We start from the raw sequence: 21395 nt of genomic DNA on the forward strand, positions 1-21395 counted from the left end.
ACCGGGCTATTTCAGTGTCAAAAGGCTTGGTGCAAAAAGTGGGCACAAAAGAAATTCCCTTGTTCAAGACAGCCGTCTGTGATTTGGTAAGTGGGACAGACGAAATGTTAACCACTAATGTTTCTTTTGTCTTCTGCCTGAGCTGGCGGGTTTTGCTGAATCTATGGCCTCTGCGGGTTTTACTGCGTCTAGTTGTGCCGTTGCCGACTTTCCCTCGTTCCTTGTGTTACAGTGTCTGAAATATGAGGCGCTGACATTGTTGCATTAACGAGTATCTAGACGTCATTTTAAGAATGTGAAATTATACTGCTTACAGGCTTTACAATTGTTCACAGTGATGTTTTCAATTTGTGATCCTGTGTTCGAATTACATAAATGTACAAACTTCATGTTGTTCATTTCACTTTCTACAGTTCCTCCTCTAGTCTTACTTCTGTACATGGGAATGTTGATTTTTGGTTTCAATTTTTGAAAATATAGTGTTTAAGTTTGTTCATCACGCGAATGTAAATGGTATATACTCCTCGAGTAAATCACAGTAGTGCACTTTGTGTCTAGGGGCACAGGTCTTAGTTTTTCTCCTTCACTTTGAACCGGGTGGCCGGGTGGAGCATCCCCATAGGGTGCATACTTTGGAAATCTATTTCACATTGTATTATATATTGGTTTACTAGAGTGCAACACAGCTGGCATTTTGCTTCTCTACTCTAACAAAGTAGGCATTTTCCTGTTTAACCATTCTGTGTGCATCTGCTATTTGTTCATTGACTGTTGGATTTTGGAGTGACAGGAGCTGGGGATGTTAATTCGCTGTAGACAGCCATAAGGGGAGATATGTTTTTGGATGCATTTAAAGTGGTGGGAGGAGTGTCACTTGCACCTGAATAGGCTGCGTCTCCCTTGCAGAATGCTGTCTCTACCTCCTGTGGTCATGCTGCACCTGGGAGTACAGAACTGGTTTGGGCTGGGCTCAGAGTCCATTGCCACAAAGAGAACAAAGAAAAATTTGGTATAAGTATTGGACCTTAAAACCCAGAGAATTAGATCACCTCTGGAGTCATGAGCAACCTCTACCAAGGAGAAGAGATGGACAGCTGTGAGAAGGATTACCCCTTTGCTGTGTGTGCTTTGCTGGGCTGGCCTGCAGTTGCTGCTTCTGCCAAGGAGAGACAACGACTGTAACTCTGCTGTGAACCTGCTTGAAGAAGAATCTCCAAGGGCTTATGTGTGCTTGCCTCCTTGTCTCAATCAATCAATCAATCATGGAACTTATATCGCGCACTACTCACCCGTAAGGGTCTCAAGGCGCTTGGGGAAGGGGGTCTGCTACTGCTCGAACAGCCAGGTCTTGAGCTGTTTCCTGAAGGCCAGGTGGTCCTGGGTCATCCGCAGGTGGACGGGTAGGGAGTTCCAAGTCTTAGCTGCCAGGTAGGAGAATGACCTTCCTCCAGCGGTGGCTCTCTGGATGCGAGGGACGGCGGCGAGTGCGAGGTTAGCGGAACGTAGCCGGCGGGTGGGCGTGTAGAAGGTGAGGCGGCTGTTGAGGTACCCTGGGCCAAGGTCGTGGAGGGACTTGTGTGCGTGGGTGAGGAGTCTGAACGTGATCCTCTTGTTGACCGGGAGCCAGTGCAGGTCTCTCAGGTGGCACGAGATGTGGCTGCGTCGGGGGACGTCCAGGATGAGTCGGGCGGAGGCGTTCTGAATACGCTGAAGTCTTTTCTGAAGCTTGGCCGTAGTACCGGCGTAGAGGGTGTTTCCGTAGTCTAGTCTGCTGGTGACGAGAGCGTGGGTGACCGTCTTCCTGGTCTCGGTTGGGATCCATCGGAAGATCTTTCGGAGCATGCGGAGATTGTGGAAGCAAGCTGAGGAGACGGCGTTGACTTGTCTGGTCATCGATAGGGAGGAGTCCAGTATGACGCCCAAGTTGCGTGCGTGGTCCGTCGGTTCAGGTGCGGTGCCTAGTGCCGGGGGCCACCAGGAGTCGTCCCATGCGGAGGGTGATGGTCCCAGGATGAGGACTTCTGTCTTGTCCGTGTTCAGTTTCAGGCGGCTGATGTTCATCCATTCAGCGACGTCTGTCATCCCTTCGTGCAGGCTGGCTTTGGCGGTGTCGGGGTCTCTGGTGAGGGAGAGAATTAGCTGGGTGTCATCGGCGTAGGAAATGATGTTGAGGTTGTGTTGGCGTGCGATTGCAGCGAGGGGTTTCATGTAGATGTTGAAGAGAGTGGGGCTGAGCGACGATCCTTGCGGGACGCCGCAGATGACTTCGGTGGCCTCGGAGCGGAACGGAGGGAGGCGTACTCTCTGTGTTCTGCCGGAGAGGTATGAGATGATCCATTCCAGAGCCTTCCCTTGGATGCCGGTGTCGTTGAGGCGTTGGACTAGTGTGCGGTGGCAGACAGTGTCAAATGCTGCGGAGAGGTCTAGGAGGATGAGTGCCGCTGTTTCGCCGTTGTCGAGCAGGGCTCGGATGTCGTCGGTGGCTGCGATGAGGGCGGTCTCGGTGCTGTGGTTGGCTCTGAATCCGGACTGTGATGGGTCGAGGGATCCGTTCGTCTCGAGGAAGGCTGCCAGTTGCTTGTTGACGACCTTCTCGATGACTTTGGCGGGGAAAGGAAGGAGCGAGATGGGGCGGAAGTTCTTGAGGTCGGTCGGGTCCGCTGTTGGTTTCTTCAGCAGAGTGCTGAGTTCGGCGTGCTTCCAGCTCTCCGGGAAAGTTGCTGTGTTGAAGGAGGTGTTGATGATGTCTCGGAGGTGGGGTGCGATGGTAGAGGCTGCCTTGTTGAAAACATGATGGGGGCACGGGTCGGTCGGAGATCCGGAGTGGATGGTGTTCATCATGCGTGACGTGTCTTCGGGGGTCACCTCGGTCCATGTCTGGAGGGTGGCGGCGGGGTGCGAAGGTACGACCGATGGGTGCGGGGGTGAAATGTCGAAGCTGTTGTGGATGTTGGCGATCTTGCGGTGGAAGTACGAGGCGAGGGAGTCGCAGAGGTCCTGTGAGGGAGTGATGTCGTTGTTGCCGGTGCTGGGGTTGGAGAACTCCTTGACGATGTTGAAGAGCTCCTTGCTGTCATGGGCGTTCTTGTCCAGTCGTTGCCGCAGAGATTTCTTCTTGGTGGTGCGGATGAGCTGGTGATGTCTGCGAGTGGCGAGTTTCAGTGCTGTTCTGTTGTCGGCGGTCTTGTTGAGGAGCCAGGCCTTCTCGAGGGTGCGGCAGGCCTTCTTGGAGTCCTTAAGTTCGTCGGTGAACAAGGGGGCCTTCTTGCTTCTGGGCCTGGTGAGGGGGTTCTTCAGTGGCGCGAGGTCGTCGGCACAGGAGGTCAGCCACTGCATGAGGTCGAGGGCAGCTGTGTTAGGGTCCGTGGTCCTGACAGGTGGGCTCTGGCTGAGGGAGGTGGCGAGCTGGTCGGCGGTGATCTTGCTCCAGTTTCTGTGGGGAGCCTGCTTCGGGTGATGGTGGACCGTGTTCTTTCTGAAGCTGAAATGGACGCAGCTGTGGTCGGTCCAGTGAAGTCCGGTGGAGTGGCTGAAGGTGACGTGCTTGCTGGACGAGAAGAGTGGGTCGAGCGTGTGGCCGGCGAAGTGGGTGGGGGTGTTGACCAGTTGCTGAAGTCCGAGGTTGGCGAGGTTATCCAGCAGGGCGGTGGTGTTGCGGTCATTGAAGTCTCAGCGCCACAAAGACTTCACCTGCAAACCACTGGCCAGCACTTGGACTCCTGTATTTGAAAGGGTACCAATTCCAATTCCTGGGCCCTTAGATTTGTGTGGTTAGCGCTGCAAAATGAAGAAAAACAACTCTGACACTGTCCGCTACGCTACTACCTGGACTGAGGCCGGGGGCCCTGCTCATGAAGTGCACAACACACCTCCTTGTCTGCACCGCAGCTCCGAGACCCTTTGGTGCCTGCCGACGCCTGAAGTTATTGGCCTTCCTGATGCCAGTGCTTGCACCGACGCCATCACTGCCAGCACCTGGTTCCTATTATCCCAGGGCTGATAACTGACAAGGGTGACTTCACGAACTCTTCGATGTTGCATCACCTCACTGAAACCGATGCCTCACCGCCGACGCCGCCTAACTTCCCCTGTCCAGGATTTGATGCTTCTCCTAAGGGATTCGATGTGTCATCTTCCCCGTGGCAACCGGGAACTGGTTTGCCTCTGCATCGACGCCTCACCTCCACAAAGCCATGCACAGTCTGACTTGCGACTCTTGCCCGACACCGAGCACCTTGCGGTCGGGGCCTTACTTTGGATTTATGTCTGTCACGACGTTGTAATAGCCCTAGGTGGAGCTATTTGTTTCTACAAGTGCGATTTTTTAAATAACTGTTCTAAAAGTAATATTATGATACATGTATAGTGGAGTTCTGTTGTTTGGGTCTTGTTTGGTTTAGATAAAGATACTTTATTTTACTAAACTCGTGTGGTGTCCATTTGTGGTGTTTTCACTGTGTTACCGTGTATTTTGGTTGAAATACTTTAAACATTGTCTTTGGGATGTCTGTGTGCTTGTGCAAATCTACCAAGGGGTGAGCAGGGTTTATCTAAAGTGTGTAACTCCCTTACCCTGATTGGAAGCAAAGGTCCCTACTTGGACAAAGGTGCATTCCTCAGCCAATTAGAGACCCCCATTTCTAACTGCGGTTGTATAGGGAGCATAGTAGTCTAAATGACTCCCTTGGAGATAACATGGGAGGGTTCCTTACCTCCTTTATGCAGAGACTATGTTCCGAAATTAGCAATAAGGTTGTCCAAGGTGTCATTTGCTGTCAGAGTAAGCATTTTGAAGAGATTCTGCAGTATGCAAAATACTACAGTGATATACTGGAAGCTAAGCTAAAAGGGCTAAAGAGAAGTGCATGATAGTTTAGACCCAATTAGCACAGAATGGAGGGTTGAAGGAACACAAAGTAACTTTTAAAATCCCTGAAATTAGCCCCAGTATTGGGTAGAACATGCAAGGAGTTTCTATGGCACATGGAGGAAATACCCTGGGGATGGGAAGAAGTTGAAATAACACACCAAGAACTAGCATAAGTGCCCTAAAGAAGGTTATCCATTGCCACATTTGCAACAAAATCAAGCATTGGAAGGAGGAGTGTTGCTACAATCCTGATCGGGCTATGATCATTGCCCAAGCTGTGAATTTTGCAGCATAGAAAAAGCTTCCTCCAATACCAGACCCCCTCTGTCGACCTCAAATATCCTGAAAATAGGCCTGCCACAAAATTTCCCTGTACCTATGCAGGAATTCAACATTTCCAATTGAGAATTAGGGTTCTCCATATTCCATTAGTGCAATTTTGAAAGCTCCTGTTCCGATTATGTTTGAGAGTTCCGCAAGTTTCGATCAGGCCCAAAGACGGTGCCTGAGGGGGGGGGGGGAAGTAGTTAGTACTTGGTGCAGTCCTGGGAGTGGACCTAGTGGACTGTATGTGGATGGACATTCTGTATTTTTCCTGATAGACACATATCAACTGTTAGAACAGGTCCCAAACCTTGTAGGCATTACTAACCAGCAGTGTACCAATCAGATTACTGCCCCTGTCCCAGAGATAACTGGTGACAGTAAAGAACAACATCAGTTTGTAGTATGTGACTCGAGTCTTTTGAACAATTTAGGAAGGGATCTCTTTTGTAAACTCAACTGCACCATTTGCTGTGCCCAGGATGGAGTCGGATTCGAGACTCAAGCAGCAGATGCGGGCTTTAAGCTACAGACACCGGACCCTGTCATCAGGCTGTATCCGATTATTACCAAAGAGGATTTACTAATTGATTTGAAGGAGACAATTAGAGTTGAAGTTTAGGATTTCACTGGGAGGGAGTTTGGATTGATTAAAGGAGCAAAACCCCTAAAGATAACCCTCCGTCTAAATGCAGTTTTTCCTCAAACAAGGCTATATAATAAGGCCCGATAAGCCACTGCAGGAATCCCCCCTGTCAACAAGAGTATGATAGAACAAGACATTCCAAGAGAAGTCATCGAAGTTCCATGTAACTCTACGATCATGGCCTTACAAAAAGCCAACAAGAAGTGGCGGATCGTACAAAACGTCGCAAAATTAACCAAATTGTTGTTCCATGCTATCCTGTGGTACTGAACCCTGCCATGATTTTATTCCACATTCCCCCAAAAGCGGTTCACTGTCATTGACCTCTGTCAAGCGTTCCTTTTGGTTCCCTTTATAAAGAGAGCCAGTTTATCTTTGTGTTTCGGTTTCAATAGACGAGTCTTGTGTGGTCTTGTGCTCCTCAAGGGTACACTGAAAGTCCCTCCTATTTCAATCAGATGCTTAAAAAGAATCTAAAATCTCTGTAATTACCCTGTAGTTCGAATCCCAATTCAGCACATCGATAAACTTTTGATGACATAAATTACAAAGGAAGCTTGTAGGCAAGACATATTGTTCTGTTCAATCACATGGCTGAGAATGGGCATAACGTTTCCCCATAAATGTTACGGTACTGTAAAATGGAAGTTATGATCTGGGATACCACATAGAAAAGGGAGTCTGACGAGTGTCCCATAAATGGATCAAACTAATTTTTAAGATGACATTTCCAACCACAAAGAGAGAAGTGCAAATGTTTTTGGGTATGGTTGGCTATTGCCGACAATAGATCCTGAACATTACTTTTGTGTCATAGCCTTTATTGAGGCTAACACACACTAAAAGTAAATGAGCCAGTACCAAAGGATGACAAAATCATGGAAACCTTCCAGATGCTCAAATGTTTACTTTGCATGATCCTGTGGTAACAGCACTGCCTGGTTGTTTCAAAGCAGTTGTAGTGGTGAGCCTTAGCATTCAGCAAACAGAAAGGCTAGTGATGGGGTACTCACTGATTGTAATGGTCCCTAATTCAATAGAAATCCTCATGACCTGCACATGCACACAGCGTTTAGCCCGTGAAAGAATCATTCTGGCTACCGAAAATTAATCTATCAAAAGATGTGTAGCCCTAAACACTGCTTCTCTATTACCAATTCCAGACGGCGATGAAGAGGGAGACTTTAACCACCACTGTGTCAGTGTTAATGTGTTATGCACAAAACTAAGGCCCGACATACTGGATGTACTCCTTCCAGAATCTGGTCATACCCTTTTTGTTGATGGATCTGGCCTGAGAGTCCAACGCAGCATTCTAAGACGAGCGAGCCCACCCAACCCCATGAATTTTGAGGCCACTGGATTTCTGCCAGCAGCCCCACTGGATCTGGTTCGGTATTCGGAACGTCTTAGATTGCGAGACCACAAACTTCCCTGGAGCTTGTTCCAAAGACGGTGTTTCCGGTGATGCGGACTCCCCACAGCAGCGCTGACTCCATACCCATACCCGACACACATAAGGCACTGGGTCAGCGTCTCCCAACGTTAACTCCAGCTCTGGCCGGAGTTCTCCCTTCCAAGTCAAAACCAGGGCCTGCTTTTTTCAGCATGCCTGGCGAGGACTATAGTTGGGGAGGATTTGAAGATCCCTATTATCACACCAGCCCCCTTGATGAGGCTGAAGATAACAGGTGTGAGGAACTGGTGGATGCCAGTGGTCTTGGCACCTCCCCAGGCTCGGACCTGGTCTCTCCTCCTACTGTAGCTAAGGATGGAAGGGGCTTCTTTGCTGTGGTGGTGAGATGGGTGTCTGAAGTCCTGGACCTTTCGCTGCCCTCTGTGTCAGTCAAGAAGAATGTCTTAACAGAAGTGCTTCAGAAGGGAGCCACGCCCTCAGAACCTCACCTCCCTTTTAATGAAGCCCTCACTGATGTCATGCTCGGCACCTGGGCCAAGCCCTGCACAGGCGCTCCTGTTCGCAAGACAGTTGCTCGCCACCGTTGCCCCACTCCTGGGTACCCAGCTTTCCTCACCCAGCACCTCAGTCCAGAAATAGTTTGCTTGTCCAGGCCTCCACATCCAAGGTCAACCCAAGTGCATTCCCTACCATACCACTTTTTTTAAAACATCTGTTTATTGATTTTTCTGTTACATTTACAGTGTCTAATGTGCACAATCTCCATCATAATGATACATGGCATATACTGTTTTGTGTAACGAATAAATTGTTATTTGAGTACATTCCTCCGGGAGGTGCTTCGTAGGCTACCTTCTGTATGTTACCTGTATGAAGGTTTCTGCGCACAGTATCCATTATTCTTTGGTTGACTACCTTGCATACATTACATAGATAATAGTCTGAATGATGGGTTGCACATCCCGCTGAACCCTTACCAATTTCAAATGGACCTTCCCTGGGCAAACTGATAGAAAGGGCAGCTTTTGCTCAGATGTCACAGTTCATTGAAGAGAATGCAATACTTTCAGACTTCCAAACAGGATTCCTTCCAGTAAGAGTCAGAGAATCTGCCCTCCTTGCCATCTGGGATGACCTGAAGAACACAGTTACCTGCAACAGGGTTGCTGCGCTACTTCTCTTGGACCTCTCAGCTGCCTTTGACACGGTTAACCATGGCACTCTGATACAAAGACTCTACGAAACCAGCATAGAGGAGACTGCACTAGACTGGATCGTATCCTACCTTCGCAACAGAACCCCACCTTTCTCGTCCAAACCGTACTTCACAAAAGCAGGGGTCCCTCAGGGTTCTATTATCTCGACGAAGCTTTTCACCATCTACATGAAGTCATTACCAGCACTGATCAATTTCACCTCACGCGCTATAACTATGTAGATGACACGCAAATACTGCTTCAACTGCAATGCCCCAAAGACATTGGAAACTCGCTAATTTTCAGTTGTTTCAGAGCCATGGATCAATTGATGACATGGAGCCATCTCAAATTGAATGCTTCCAAAACGGAAATACTCGCGTGTGGTGATTAAAAACTTTGACCTGCTCACCACGTGGCCTGATGATCTGGGAACACCACCAAAAATATCGAAGGAAGTAAGAAACCTCAGAAAGACCATGGACTCCAAGCTATTGATGAATGCCCAAGTGGACACACTAGCTAGATCAAGCTTTGTTACTATACAAACTCTGCAAAAATCTTCCCCCATTTGGGATTTCCACACAAGGTCCAGGCTACCATCTCCCTTGTTGTGTCCAAACTCTATTACGCCAATAGCCTCTACCACGTATCACCTTTAACAACCATGAAAAGACTACAACAGATTCAGAACTCTGCTGCCAGACTGCTCTTACATATAAAAGCACAAGACCACATCTCCCCTGCCTTGAAAGCCCGGCATTGGTTACCGGTTGCCAGAAGATCCACATTCAAGCTGCTTTGTATCACCCACAAAGCGATACATGGAACAGGACCGCTGTTCATCAGGAATAAAATCATCAAACTCATTCAACAAAAGAACCTCTTCTCTAGAGTGGCACCTCGTCTCAAAATCTCTCTGTTCAAGCAGCCAAACTATGGAACTCTTTACCCCCCAATATAAGATCCACAGATAACCCCCTTATCTTCAGAAAACTACTCAAGAATTGGCTCTTCCCCACATAACCACCATACAGACGCAAACAGAGAGAAATATTCAGCATATCTCTCTGTATATAAGCATTTATTTGTACTATAGATATGTACCTATTTATGCGTATTGTTTTGTATAAATTTGTAGAATAATTGTTTTAAACAAATGATATGTAAATATTCATCAGTTCTGCTTAACAAATGTACATATTGCTGATAGTTACATGATTCTGTTTTTAACATGTATATAAGTGACTGCATAAATAGGTAAATCTTTTCATCATGATTATCTGCAATTACTTTACTGTTGATTTACAAAAAAAGATATAAATAAACAAAATGAATTTAGAGTACAACAACACTTGAAAGCCAGAATTTATTTAATGCATCTTTAATCTACATATACTACCTTCCTTGCATCTATATACCTTCCATGTACTTATGGATCTATATATTTATTACTTTTGGATCTATATATTTATTAATTTTACCTATGTATTACTTTTCTTTTAATTCAGCATATCCAATGCACTACCCTATTTTTCACCCTATACCGCTCCCAATATATTATCTGCCTCAACTCTGACTCCTCTCAAACCTCTTTCTACTACTCTTTCCAATGCACTACGCTATTTCTCATCCTGTAACTCTATCAATATATCCTCTACCTCCACTCTCTCATTCATCCCAAACCCCATACCACTACTATGATCCCCAGAAAAACCCTCTTGAGACTCTTCCCTACTCCACCCCTACTTGCAACATCTCATACCTCTTTCACTATTCCGATACTCCAAAACAAACCTTTCTAAACCCTCCCTCTTACTCTTCACCCTCCACCTCCATTTTACTCGTCCCCCTCCACCTTGCTTTTAGTCATCCCAAGCCTCCTCCTACTGCTATGAGCTCCAAAACAAAAAAAAAATCCAAATCATTCCATCTTCTATCCTTCTCAATCCAAATAACACTCAAATTAATTTCATATTTAACTATACTAATTCACCACTAACATTGGTAGAAAGCACTAAATAAATGCAAACCTTTTCCCTTCTCTATCCCTCCACTATCCTTCTCAATCCAAATAACTGACTAACACATCCATCACTCAAATCCTTTTCATATTTCACTAAACTAATTCAGCACTAATCCTTTGATTTCTGGAGTAGCGTGCTACTCGCCAAAAAGCGCTTTGATGCGTCATCAGGGGTAGTAAGCGCTATATAAATGCAATTACAACAATACAGTACAATCCATTATCTCCCGTAATCTATTAAGTTGTTCTATTCTGATTATGATAAGCCTTTTGAAGATGAACCAACTGTGACTGATGCAAATATGTATTTGTGGGGTACTAAACATGTTTCTTGTTATTTCAAAACCTGTAAATCAAGGGATCACTGTGTGTGTATGATGAAATTCTTTACTTCTGTAACTAACATGAGTGCTTCTAACCAAAGTATGCAGGACGTAACCTGCAGAATTAGTAAAGATGAAAACATTTTTACCAATAAGTTGCATGATAAATAGGATTAGATGAAGAGAAGGGGGGAAATAAAGTTAGTTTACAAAAACATAATTGAAAAGCCCAAGGAGATTTTAAAGGAACCATCCCCAAGATTGAGAATTGACATTGTGAAGAAGGGGTCCGATCCTTATGTACAATAAGGACGCAAGAGGGAAACAAAAGTGTTAAGTTATTGGGGTGGAGTGAATGTGAGCATAGTTAATTGGTCAAAGGCAGGACCTTTGCCGAATTAGAAGCTAGAATCAAAGGCATCTATTAGATATGTGGTAAGTCAGCTTATTTCTAGTTACCACATAATTGGGCAGGTAGTTGCTGTGCAGCTTTTATTTCCCCTGGAATCTATCACATTAATGAGCTGGATTTTCCTCTTGACTGCTACTTTAAATGAAGTAAGCCAAGCTTTAAAGATATCCTTTGTGATATTTTTGGAGCATTCATGCCTTCAATGGGAGTTGCATTAAACAATGTTAAATTTAGAAGGCTATCGACCTTAGTAAATTAGCTTGCTAATAATACACCAGGAGTTCAATAATAAGGAATCCGTCTTGCATTGGCTTTGCTTCCCTAAAGGGAAGGAGGAGTTTGCAAAGTCATTCACGCTCGGGAATGCTGCGCTTATATTTTGAAAATAGTTAACTACCTTGATAGCTGCATTGCTAACATTAGAAATATTACGCACAAACTAACTGAATTGGAAGAGATAGGTGCATGTGAAGGAATAGGCTCTGTATCTTAGTCTATTGGGTAACCAGGAGAGTGGCTTGGTAGTGTAGGAGGAAGAATACTGAAACTGCCTTTAACTCTTCTTCTGGTTATACCAATCACCATTGCATGTGTGCTGCTTTTCTTAAAATGTTGCAAAGAAATTTCATCAAGCAATGGGATGAGCTGTGGCTATAAGAAGCTGTCAGCAATGAGAGGAAGAAAAAGCAGGAGACTTGATGGAAAGTTTGAAGAGATGCAAAGGGATCTCTGTGATACCGTGACAGACTTAGGGGAATCAAAAGAAAAGAACCCAAAGTTGATGAATGCTGAACTATTATAAAGATATAGAGTGATGATTTGAAAATCATCTGGAGGGGGTTGTGAGAGCTGATTTTACTTTTTCTTAGCTAAATGTGAATTAGAAACCGAGCTTAGGCTAACATGACCATGTACTTTGTCCTCCATTTTGAAAATGATGTTGTAGTGCACCATATGATGACTAGTAGCATTGTTTCTCTGTTCTAAATAAAGTACTGAGACCTTTGCACTAAAACACGGTGAGAGTTCCCTGGAGCTTCTCACCACGCTATCCCTAATCAAGGATATCCCAACTGTCTCAGACTATCGCTCGTACAAAGTATCAACAATTTTGCTGCCTCATTTTAAATACACTACTTGTGATGTGAAACCATTTTAGACCCAGATCATAGTTCAAACAATACTAATATTGGAAGTAAGTGTTTTGGTAATGAGATAAAACCTTATGTCAATAATACTAGGTGTCTGCAAACAAATACATTTCAAATATTTGAATTGATTGATTCTAACTCACCCGATGTATTGTTCCTAACCAAAACCTGGCTACCAGATTCATGTGGACCGGATATTGAGGCAATACCGATAAAGTAGAAAATTATTACAAAAGACAGGGTAGGCAGGAAAGGAGGAAGAGCGGCCATTATATACAAAAATACTGTCACATGTACCACTTTGAGTGGCAACCCCTTATTCATTCATTTTGTTTATTAAAACCAATGCTCATACTTGTTTCTCCGGGCTCTAATTTATCGCCCTCCAGATCCAAGATCTACCTTTAGTAATGCTATATAGGCTTTTTAGCACATGCTGTAGTTCATCAAATTTAACCTTATTGGGAGATAGAAATGTTCACATTGATACAATAGATGCTAGAGAAACTTTTAAAATAATGGAAGAGCGCGGTTTTGAACAGCCTATAAAGGTAGCCACACATATTACAAGGTCACATGTTGGACCCCACCTTTCTTAATCAGAACCTCATAAAGACTAACTGGCCCTTACCTTTAACATGGCGCAACACCAAACTACCTTTCTTTATTGAGTTTCCACTCGTCACCAAAAATTTTACTAACAACAATAAAGCTACTATAAATTATAGCTCAAGGAAACTAGTCCCCAGAAAAATTCCATAAACAACCAAGTGCTCCAGAAAAAACACCAGGATCGAAGAATATGAGAAGTGGATTTTGTGTGCCCTCAATACGATCACAGCACTACTAGGCCTGAGCGTCATTTTAAATACTCCTGAGTTATTGGAGTAAATAGGTCGTTTTGCAGTACTATTGTGACACAGAATTACAGTTTTTAATGCCATGATTCAACATTGCGTAACCGATTCTTCCGTTCATAAAAAATTGGTCTGCAATAAGCACTGAAACTATGAGAGAGCGAACGCTTGCATTTGTCTTTTGGCGAATGCAATCAGAACGTTTAGCCGTCTTTTCCAAAGTGAGCAGTAGTACTTTAACATGGGTGGTCATCAGTCAGCATTTCAAGTAGATTTTTACTCAACCGGCCGGAAAATCAACTCGAAATGCATTTTTCCAGTTGATATTTTACCCAAACAGACCGACTGGATATTTTGTTTAGCTCAGAATGCACTTTTGATTTATTTTTTTGTTTACATGGAAAGGAAGTGCTATAGAGACCGGAACGCTACTTACATACAGAAGCAGCTTCCTCTTCCCGTCCTCCCTCTGCTTTGTCCAGCCTTTGATCACTTTGATTTGGATTTTGGAGGGAAAGCATCACACTCATTCTTTGCCTGCAATCTCTGATGTATCCACACCCTTGAAATCTTAACTTTTTGAGAGAAACCAAGTAAGTCTGTTCTTTGAAGAACATTTGGTGTTTGAGGGAAGGCATGCACCATTTTTTGTTGTTGTTGGGTGTCCTGGAGTTTGGGCTGAAGTAGGAGGAGCCCATGGGTGATTAACGTTTTTGAGGGTGATGGTGGAGGCCTAGGGTTAAATATACTTTTTCTCAATTTTCTTGTGTGGGTGTTTTTGAAATTTCTGCTGATTTGATTACCATTTTACTGTGATATTGTTTTACTGTTTGGAGCTAGTTTGCCCTGCACTAGACCCTGGATCAATTTTTGATATATTTTTCACATTCCCACTTCTGCTGTGCTACATACTTTAAAAAGCAAAATAGATTTAGGGGGCTGTGGGTGTCCTTAGATTGAATGCAAAAAATAGGGTATTTTATTTTTGTCTTTGTCTATTGCTGGCTAGGGTTGAGGGTGGCTCCTAAAGTCCAGGCTCATTTAGCTAGACATCTTCCTTTGATCTCAGCTACTTGCCTCTTGCCCAGCATTTTTGTTTGTGTGTGACATGGTTGATACTGTCTTAGAGGGACTTTTTAAAATTCATTTAATTTTTGTTCATGGCATTGCTGATTTCATGTTGGTGGGTGAAATACAGTTTCATATGTGGTAAATATTATCTTTGCAATCCTTTCCCTGCCATACCTAAAGATGTTTTTCTAAGAGGGGTGAGCTCCAAGCAGGATAGGGCAACTGTCTTCATTGCTCTTCATGCCTCTTTCTTTGCTGGCCATGCGGCGGGGGCCATTTTGTGTAGCTAGTGTGTGTTCACCATAGGCTGCCATGTGGCCTTTGTTCTCCATGCCTCTTCTTTGCTGGCCATGAGGTGACAGCCATTTTATGAAGCCAGTAACTGTGTGTGTGATCACGGAGGCCATTTTGTCTTTGTTCTCTTTGCCTCCTTCTTTGCTGGCCATGCAACGACCACCATTTTGAGAAGCCAGATAGTGTGTTTGTATTTGGTGGCCATTTTGTTATTGTTTTTCATGCCTCCTTCTTCAATGTTCATGTGGTGGATGAACTAGCTTCCACCATTTTGTGCAGCCAGTGTGTGCTTAAATCCCTTTATTCGACTTTTAAATGTAATTTTCTAGGAACATTGATACAGGAGGCCTATGATATTCATGTTCATTTCTTTCCTGATGTATTTATTTGTGCCTCCTTAAGGACAGGCAGGTTGACTTTGCAGTTTATATCCATCAAACCTCTTCCTGCCTTTGAGGAATATTTAGACAAAATTCAACCCCCGATGGCCAAAAAGCTATATATGATGTTCCGCTGCGATGTGGGTGGACAAAACACAATTCATCTAAATGGACGGGCAGCAAAACAGATGACAGGAAAGGCTTTTGCTCTCTATGCATTCAAAAAGCCGTTGAAAACAATGCCCATATATTATTTTTCTACTCAACCTATGCTACCTCTTGAAAAAATCGATTAAACCAATATGTTGGGATATGGGATTCAGGACCCATCTAGAAGCACTGAGAATTTTAAAAACTGATGCGTCCCAGAAAATAGTTTTTAGTTTAAGCAGATACTTATTCGCAGTAAGCCTCACTTGTAAGAGAAAGGGTCTGGAATTCTGATGCCCTACGGTCATGACATGTATATTCTAATAAGTAGATCAGAACTGAAAAGCTTGCAGCAGCTGCACTACATTATTTTATAAAGCTTAAAAAATTGTGCTAACATAAGGAGAAGACTAATGAGGTTGTTGCAATTGCACTTTAGTGGCCAAAATTTGCACTCTAGCTACAGTTGATTGATACCATAGCATGCGACACACTTTCATGCTGGATATATATGATCAAATTTACATTTTAATACTTCCAGTGGTTCACATCTGTGCTTTATTCCTTTATGCTCTACCCTGTATCGTAGGATTACTCTTGGTTTCACAGCTCTCTGATAGATACATAAAAGTACTAAGAACCAAATACATCTTCTATTTGTCAAATCTAACATTGTTCAATATACTGGCTGCATTTGATTTTACCCTATGAATTTCTATGCTTGTATTTGCACATTACTCAGAAAATGGTTTTTGATAAGGATTGGTTGTTAAATTTCAACTATTTTATTCATGATAACGTATTTTAAAAACAAATTCAAATTTTATTCTACCCTCTTAATATGTGATTTAAATCTGTTGAACATATATGTATCTCTTTATGGTTTGTTAAACCAAATAAAGATTATTGAACAAATATTTGTGTCTGTGGCAGATTATAGTAGAGAGTTGTTGTGTTAGTTAATTTAATCAACTTTTTGCCTGCCTCATCCTGCTTCCCATAGAGCCCTCATGGGCCCCGGTATGGCCCTAGTAAATATTTGATGTATTTTATTTTTAATTTGTTAGTGTGTATTTGTCATAGGCTGCCATGTGTTGTTAGTTCTCCATGCCTCCTTGTTTGCTGGCCATGTGGTGGTAGCGATTTTATGTTGTCAGTGTGTGTATGTATGCGGGCCATGTAGCGACCACTATTTTGTGGAGCCAGTAAGTATGTGTGTGTTTGGTGGCCATTTTATCTGTTTTCCATGCCTTGCTTTAAAGCGGTCATGTGGCAGATGAGCTCACTTCCACCATTTTGTGCAGCCAGTGTGTACTGAAATCCCTTTATTCCACTCTTAGAAACCATTATTGAGGAACATTGATAGACATAGCCTATGGTATTTTTGTTCATTTTTACTTTTTTTCTGATATATTTGTGCTTATGGCTGATTGTAGTACAGTAATGGTGGTGTTTTTTTACCTCCCTCCTCCTGCCTGCCATAGAAATGTCCATGGGCCCTCGTGGGGCACCAGCATTATTCAATGTATTTTCAATTTTTGCCTGCTTCCCAATAAGTCCCCATGGGTCCTGATGGAGCTCCAGCAATTATAAAATATTTTTTATGATGTTTGCCTCCCTCCTCCGCCTCTCATAGAGTTCCCCATGTGCCCTAGTGGGGCAACATCAATTACTTAGGGGCTGATTCACAGAACTAATCTGAGATAAAATCCTAAACCTACTACTTTTGGTATTCACAGAAGGCATTTAGTAGTAGTAAAGTTAGGACTCCTAACTTTACTACGACTAAACTGAGACTATATCCTAACTTTACGACTTTCGGTATTCACAAAAGGCATTTAGTAGTAGTAAAGTTAGGAGTCTTAACTTTACTACTAATAAATGACTTCGGTGAATACCAAAAGTAGTAAGCTTAGGATTTTATCTCAGTTCAGTAGTAGTAGAGTTAGGAGTCCTAACTTTACTATTACTAAATGCCTTCTGTGAATACCAAAAATAGTAAGTTTAGGATTTTATCTTAGATTAGTTCTGTGAATCGGCACCTCAGTGTATGTTTTACAATTTTTTCCTGCCTCCCCTGCTTCCCATATAGTCCCCATGGCCTGGTGGGGCATCGGGAATCATTTATGTATTATATTTCTTTCCTGCACCCACTGCCTTCAATAGGGGTCCCATGGCTCTGCAGGGACACTAACTTTTTCTGCATAATGTTGTCACGTGAAAAAATAGATTAAGCAGTTTTAGAGTGCATTATAGTTAAACATTTGGGATGATGATGATGACTTTGCTTGTGTTACACTGGCTAGATTCTTCTGATTGCCCACATTTCACTTTTTTGTTGCTTTGCTGGCAGGTGCTGCAGACCCTTCACACAGTGTACAGATACAGCGAGAAGTCTGCAAAGAAATCAGCTGAAAGTGGCACCTGCGTCCTTCACTACTAAGTGCTTGTGCTCCTAGTGTAAGCTCTGCTAGTGTTAAGAAGATGACCCAAAAGAAAGAGATTCCTGCCAAGAAAGTGGCCAGTGTAGAGTAGAAGAAGCCAGTTGCCACCACTTCCATCTAGCCCTCATCCTGTTTTAGGAAACCAGACGTACCTGCTACTCCCTTCGATTGGCAGAGAGAGGCTGAGAGGATCACAGTTGCATTAACGGCACCATCACCACCAAAACCTAAGGCCATGTCTCTCAGCAGTGCAGTGACTGCAGTCATTGATAGCAGTGAATCTGAAATTGAATTGTCTCAGACACAAGCTGAATCATCGCAAGAAAGTCAACAACAGGAGCTACAGTCAGATCTTCGGGAAGTAGGAGCAGAACAGGCAGTTGAGGTTCTTGCTGAGCAAAGTGTTGTTGAGAAGACAGCTGTTCTCTATCAGCTTCATGGTCTTCAACAAAGAAAAGAAAGAGTATTTCTCCATCTTCTGCAAGCCCTCTTCTGCTGATCTGGACGAGGATTTGGCCCCCGGCTGAGTCTGAGAGACAAGGAAAAGAGAAGGTTCTTGAAAGACTTACAAGTGAGGAAGGTGGTGATGATGACAACTCAGTGATCATCAGTGTGGCGAGTGGCACATAGGAGGAACAAACAACCTGCTCAGAGGCATGCGGTTCCACCAACACTGCCGGATCCCTTATTTGCAAGACCCCAGAAACCTGCGGCCACACCACTATTCCTACCATAGTAGCAGCACACCCTACATATAGGCAAACAACAACACAACCAGCTTGCTTTACCACCAGTTGTTCAGGCTATGGCACAATAAGAAAGCTTTCCTCCTCAGTTGGAATTTCTTTACACTTGACCAGCATGAGGATAACATCGCAATATGCTCCATTTGCCACAGGACCTTTCGTCACCTTAAGCCAGATGGGCACTGTGGCCAACTGTCCCATTTGAAAAAACAAAACACAATCATGTGGAAAGAGCACCTTAAAAACATAGCTGGTGGTGGTGAGAGACAACCAGCGGCTAACATGATAGAAGAAGGTTGTCTGGTGGAAGAAGAAGAGGATACCAGTAGCAACATCATGCAAAACAGCCTTGTAGCCTCCCCCATAGCATACAGTCCTCACTCGCAGCTACCTGTCCTTGGCACAAGGTAGAGCAGGATACAACAACTTCCGTCCCAAAGTGCCTCAGCACTATACCTGCTGCTGGTACCCAAAGGTCACTTGTGGTAGTAGTACCACATGAAAAACAGCCTACTATTAAGACTATGGTAATTAAGAATGCACCATACCACCAGAATTAAGACTAAAGCTGGTTTCTACAACGGGAAGCTGGCTTAAATGTAGGAGCTTGACTTCCTACATTTGGAAGGAGTAGGTTTCCTGGAATTTGAGGAAGCCCTCTGCCCAAAATGGAATGTTTTGAGCCGGAGCTATTTTGCCAGAGAGGCTTTGTCAGCTTTGCATCATGAAGTGCTGCAATTGGTTGGCAACGCTATGAAGAAGAGCACTGTCTGTTTACTATATCCACCTCACAACGGACATGTGAATCAGATTACATGTGCGTCACTGAGTACTGGATCTCTCTCCAGGGAGTTAGGCAAGACTAGCAGCTAGTCTCACTGTGAATCATGCTTTTTGGGGCATTCAGCAGCATGCAACTGTTGGAATGTTCTCCATGGATAAATCGCATACAGCTACCAGCATCTTGGGAGAGTTTAATTTTGAGATCTATGAATCTCTCCCAGAGGTCTCACAATTGGATTTGTTGCCACTGAGAGTGGCAGTGATATAGTTAAACCCATGGTTGATGGAGAATATTTCAGAGTCCTGTGTTTAACACATTGCATCAACCTAATTGGGTAGGACTTTCTAAAAAAAAACCAGAAGAGGTGGTCCGTAACATACGGGCCACCACCCGAAAAATATACACCCATTTCAGTCATTCATTCAAAGCACGGCAGCTTGCTAATAAACTACCCGTAAAAGCCCTCATACAGGAGGTGCCAACATGTTGAAATTCAATCTACTACATGCTGGAATGCTTGTATGAGCAGGACAAATCTATCAACAATTATATAATTCAAATGAGAGGGGATGCAACTGCCAAAATCATGACAACGAAAGTGGACAAATGGGAGCTATTAGAATTCCTCATAAAGATGGTACTTCCTTTCGAGATTATGACATTGTGTTGGAAAATTGCCCTCACTGAAGGGTCGCCCCAATCTTTGTGTCTTCTTCTTCCTCTGACCTCATTTTTGTTGGTTTTAAGACTCTGAGCACTTTACCGCTGCTAAACAGCGCTACAGTGCATGTGCTTCTACCCTCAGCATGGTTACATTGACTTATCCACAACTGGTATATTTAATTTACTTATAAGTCAATAGCAAAGTGCACTAGATGTGCCTCCTACACAAATAACGCTTTGCAGATTAACTGCCATGGTAACTTGGAATTTAAAAACTAAGGCTTAAACTCCCCTTTTATTACATATAAGTAACCCTAAGGTAGGCCCTAGATAGCCTTTAGGGCAGGGTGGTATGTTAGTAAGAGGTAGTATATGTACGTTTGAGTTTTGTATGTCCTGGTAGTGAAAAAACCCTACATTTGTTTTTCACTACTGTGAGGCCTACTCCTCTCATAGGTTAACTTTAAGAATTCCTTATTACACTTTTAAGCTATAATTCCTGATTGGGGAATAGCTCTGTTATGTTATTAATATCATGGGAATGGTAATGATAAATCCTCTTCACTCCTAAAGTTGGATTTACCATTACTCTTTTAGAAAGTTGGCATTTCTCTGCTTTTCAAGCTTTGTGTGGTTGAAGCCTGTTTCCAAAACATGTCTGTAGATAACAGCTTGACTTTTTTGCATTCCCTCTAGATAGTCGCTCAAACACTCGAGGCACGCGCTTGTGAGATATCTCACTGTTCTTACGTGATAGAAACCACATTCCCCATGAACACCTGTCAAAACCTCTGGTTTTGGATCAAGGAGTACTCTGGGCATGATGCACAGGGGAGTGTCAGCTGATGCTGATTTGCACAATATTGGATCAGCGCATTTCCCCCAATTTAGAGTGTGAACAATCAAAGATAGCTAGTAAATGGTATATAAGAGCAATGCAACACACCCAATTCATCGTCAGGAGAAAGAACTGTGAGCACTGGGTGAATGGGGAGGAAGGGACCTTGGTGTAGGAAATGGGGACATAGAAGGGTTAAAATACTGGTTACTATTTTTGCTGTAGCCTATATTGCTAGATCTTGATTTCTGTATTCCGACCTTAAGTGTAACTAAAGGGATTCCTGGGGCCTTCCTCCATGGGAGTCAGATGACCCTTAGCTTGGGTAAGAGTTATATATATATATATATATATATATATATTATCTACTGGCGGTCGCCAGTAGATAGTTATAGTTACAACCTAGTTTCCATAGGAAATCTCAAAATTCTATTTTGAATAACTTTGGCGCCGGTTGACGAATCCTCGCGAAATTTTTAAAACTAATGGGGCGCTCCGCTCAGCTCCTACCCTGAAAGTCTCTGGGTGATTCGTCAAGCGGGGGCCGAGAAAAAGGGGGGGTCCCAAAACGCGTTTTCCCCATGCATTTTTCCATAGGACCTTTAGTCGCAGCTACAGCCCGAACGGCTGAACAGAATTACGGGAAATTTGGCAGAGAGGTAGCCATAAGGTCAAGGAAGTGCCTTTTGCAGGTCTGGTGTAAATCTGTTCAGTATTTCCTGAGAAAATAGCATTTAAAAGCATATCAATATCTATACGCGCGCACCGTGCGCGCACAGTGCGCGCACGCTGCCGAGCGCGAG

Source organism: Triturus cristatus, chromosome 2_2, assembly GCF_964204655.1.
Source record: "Triturus cristatus chromosome 2_2, aTriCri1.1, whole genome shotgun sequence".
Lineage (NCBI taxonomy): Eukaryota > Metazoa > Chordata > Amphibia > Caudata > Salamandridae > Triturus > Triturus cristatus.